We start from the raw sequence: 4,552 nt of genomic DNA on the forward strand, positions 1-4,552 counted from the left end.
TGGATCTGTGATTTAATTTATGTGTGGGAACTCCCGGTGTGAAAATGTCCTCCCAAATGGTCAGATTCTCTGTTACTTATAGTTATGTGAACCCTGAAGAAGTTAAATGACTTGCTTATGATCACACAGCTTATATGTATCAGAGGAAGGACCTGAGCTCTAAGGATGACTTATTTGTCTGACTCCAAGGCTCCCCCTCTTTCCATTACATATCACTTCCTCTCCTGACATCATGTTTGCTGACTTGATTTGAGGGGGTCTCTATGACCATTGCTGTCAGGTTTTGATACTGTGAGGCTGGGAGCAGGGAGGGGAGATGGGTACAACCACTTTCTGTTTGGAAATGTTCCTTCCCTAAATCTCACTACTAAGGAAGTAGCTGGGGAAAGGAGGAATTGATCACAGTTGTGTGGGAGTATTCCTGGGATTAAGCAAGTTGGCAGATCATTGGCATAGGATGGAGTGGATGATTGAGAACTGCCTGTATGTTGATAGAGAATTGGGTATAAGTTTGGGGACCGACAGTAGTGGCAGGAGTGTGCAAGTAGTTTAATTAATTAATTAATTAAGTAGCTGTCATGTGCCAGGCATTTGCTAGGCACTAAGGATATTAGTACAGAGAATGAAACAATCCTTACCTAACAAGGAGCTTATGTTCTAATGGGGAAAAACAACATGTACACAAATGAGTCAATATAAAAATATATAAAAAGTAAGTAGGAAGTCATTTACCTAGGACAGAACCCTAGCAATTTCAAGGGATCCAGATAGGTTTCCTATCAGAATTTGTTATTGAGCTGATCTTTAAAGGAAGCTAGGGATTCTCCAAGGTGAAAGTGAATAGAGAGGGCATTTCAGGAATGGAGGGGCCGTGTTATACAAAGGCAGAAGATCAAAAGTCATTTAACAGGAAACAGCAAGTAAGCCAGTATACATGAAAAGTAGAACATATAAAGGAGTTCAAGAGAGACTAAGGCTAGATATATCAATGAGACTCACATACTTAGAGATGATAGTCAAATATATGGGAGCTAATGAGATCACCAAGAATGAATGGAAAGAGAGAGAAGAGAAAAGGGTCTGGCATGGAGTCCTGTTACATACCCATATGGCATATACCTACCTTAGAGTTACTTCAGGAAAATCCTGGATCTGGCTTTGGATGCTGATTTGGGTATGCTGGAGTTGGGGGGGGGGTGCAGCTCCAGGAGCTAGTCATGGCCGTAGGCCTTAACCTTAAGAGATGTTGACATCTTTACCCATGCCTACTGTTTCATTGAATATTATTTATATTCCAGTCTATTCTTTAGTGACTAAAGTAGGAGGAAGCTTTGTATTTCTTGGGCCAGTGCCAAATCTTTTTAAAGATATGGCCTCAAAGGCAGAGGAAAGTCAGGCATGTAAATGCACTGTTGGTGGAGGTGTGAACTGATCCAGTTCTGGATTTCAGTTTGTAACTAATTGAGAAAAGGGACTCAGCTTCCCATGGTTTTTGACTTGACAATCCCACTATCAAGGATGACCATGGAGGTCAGAGAAGCAAAAGATGGTTACTGTGCCAGTATATTCATAGCAACCCTTTTTTGTGGTTGTCAAAAACTGGAAAGAATGGAAGTGCCCATAGGTTGAGGAATGACTGACTAAATGATGGAATGTAGTGAAATATTATTGTACCATAAGAAATGATGAGTATGAGAAATCCAGAGAATCACAGGTGGACTTGTGTGAACTGATGCAAAGCAAAATAGTAGAACCAGGAGAACAGTGTGTGTGTGTGTGTGTGTGTGTGTGTGTGTGTGTGTGTGATGGTTACCATAATATAAATGAGACAACACTGCAAGAGCAGCTGAACTCAGGTTGAAAGCAATGACCAATGTTGGTTCTAGAGGGCAGATGATGAAATATGCTTCTCTTCTCTCAGTAGAGGTGGGTACACTGTACATACTGAATGCTGCATGTGCTATCAGAAGTAGTCACTATGTCAGTTGATTTTACTTAACTTTTAAGCAATATTTTAATAAGGAACAGTTTAATAATAACAATAATCATTTAGATAGTGATTCAAAGCACTTTCCAAATGTTATTATGTTTTAAAATTTTATCCTCATAACAAACCAGGGAGGTAGATGCTCTTATAATCTATTATCGCCCCCATTTTACAGAGGAAAAACTGAGGTAAACAGAGGGTATGTGACTTGCCCAGTATCACACAGCTAGTAAGTGTCTTACAGCTGGATTTGGACTCAGGTCTTCTTGACTCCTAATTCTGTACTCTATCCAGTGACATTTCTATAAGATTTACAAAGTGCTTTGCATTTATGGTTGCACTTGGGTCTCACAACATCCCTGGGAGGTAAATGCAGTGGCTATTGTTTATGTCCATTTTACAGGTAAGGAAATTGAGTTTGATAAAAGTGAAAAGACCTCATCAGTCAGCAAACAATACTTAATAACTCTATATTCCATGCAATGTGCTAGATTCTGGGGATACAAATACAAAAAGGCCTGTCCTCCAGAATTTTACCCAGGTTCAAATAGTGAATATCAGAGATGGGATTTGAACTCATCTTCCTGACTCTAAGCCCAGCAGTCTATCAACTAAGCCACAATGGAAATATTATGAAATGTCTCTAGTGTAAAAAAAAACATACTGAAAGCATCAATAAGAACTTTTAAAAATTCATGATAAAAAGATACAGCTTGGGGTAGGTAGGTGGCACAGTAAATAGAGCACAGGCCCTGAAGTCAGGAAGACCTGAATTCAAATCCAACCTCAGACACTTGACACACTTACTAGCTGTGTGACCTTGGGCAAGTCACTTAACCCCAATTGCCTTGCCTTCCCCCATCCCCCCAAAAAAGATATAGCTTCTTTTATTTATTTATTTATTTTTAGTGAGGATTATTTTTTTTGCTAGAAAATTAACAAATACTTACATTTTTAATAATTTCTTTGAAAATACAATAGATGACGTATTCACACAACTCTCAAGGCCAAAATGACTTTTAAGAACCAAAATACGTTCAAGAATCCAATCCTAATTCAGCATGATGAGGTGAGAGGGATAATTCTTTTCTTTTCTTTTTTTTTGGAGGGAAGTTGGGGTTAGGTAACTTGCCCAAGGTCACACGGCTAGTTTTTGTGTTAAGTATCTGAGGATGGATTTGAACTCAGGACCTCCTGACTCCAGGGCCGGTGCTCTACTCACTGCGCCACCTAGCCGCCCTGAGAGGGATAATTTAGGAAAGCTGTATTGTTATTGAGTGGAAAAATAAGAAGCATGTGTACTTCTTTCTCATCTCAGTCACCAATTGGTCCAACACTATTTCTTTGCAGCTGATCTTTTCCCTTCTCCTTTCTTTTGTTTGCCTTTTCCACAAAGCTTCTTTTGTCCCATTTGCTCTTCCTTAAAATCTTGATGTTCATCTCTGTAGAGACCAAAGAAACGGAGTTTCCTCATGAGAGCAAAATAGGTGTTGTGAGGGGGATACCAGTCCTAAGTCTCCTTCCTTTTGGCCAAAGGCTGTTCACGAAATAATTTTACTACTTTCATGGATTTGGAATTGGTGGGGTTGGCAACTTCTCCAAATATTCGAGCACTCAGGCGAGCCATTCGCATGGCATGTTCTGAAAGAGATGACATCTCGAGAGAGAGCTACTAGATAGTTCCAATTTAACAGGTCCGGGCCTTCCTCACCCATCTAGCTTCTTTTATTTTTAAATTTTATCTGATTTTTAAAAGAGATTGGGTCTCCTTATCGTACCCCAACTCAAAGTGATGGGGCCACTCAGGGGCACAGTTCTACTCCAGTTAGTACAGGAGCTTTAACCTACCCTATTTTTTCTAACCTGAGGTGGTTTGTACCTCCTACACAACCTGATAGACTCCATTCCCAGGATGGGATGCTGAATTTAATGCAGACATTGCCTCAGTTTAGCCCAATGCCCTTCAGAACGCCCCAGTCCAAGAAATCCACCAGCTTCACTCAGTATCTATGGTAGCAGGGATTACAGGAATTTGTCATTATGCCTGGTCTTTTCTTTTGATTTTATATGATAGATTCCCAAATATATCCTCCCCCACCCCGACTTAATGAACCATCCCATGTAAAGAAGATATAAAAAGAAAGAGGGGGGAAATTTGGCAACATGAACAGATGTACTGTGTGTGTGATAGGATATGCAGTCTTCCACACCCATATTCCCTCACCTTTGCAGTGAAGTGAGGGAAGTGCATTATCTCAGCTATTTTCCAGGGCCAAGTGGTCATTATAGCATTGTTTCTTTTCTTCTTTGGTTATACTTCTGTTTACATTGTTGTCGTTACAGTGTACGTTGGTTTCTTTGTTTTGCTTACTCCATTTTGCATTCATTTATGTGAGACTTCTTGTGTTTATCTTTCCTCTTTGTCATTTCTTAAAGCACACTTATATGGCAATGTATTCATTTAATATTAAATTTCTTTACCATAAATTATTTAGCCATTCACCCAATTGATAGCTCCATTCATTGTCAAAGTCAGTCAACTGACTGATAGCCTTTTTGATCAGT

At 39.7% G+C, this 4,552-nt stretch overlaps 1 pseudogene; it reads right to left on the minus strand.

Annotated features, from left to right (window-relative positions):
• Nucleotides 1-3,139: 3,139 nt before the first annotated feature.
• LOC138150618 (small ribosomal subunit protein mS33 pseudogene) lies at nt 3,140-3,724 on the minus strand (annotated as a pseudogene).
• Between the last annotated feature and the right edge of the window lie 828 nt (nt 3,725-4,552).

Source organism: Petaurus breviceps, unplaced genomic scaffold (assembly GCF_028583685.1).
Source record: "Petaurus breviceps papuanus isolate PSGF00001 unplaced genomic scaffold, PetGlider_PUasm1.0 90881, whole genome shotgun sequence".
Taxonomy (NCBI): Eukaryota; Metazoa; Chordata; class Mammalia; order Diprotodontia; family Petauridae; genus Petaurus; species Petaurus breviceps.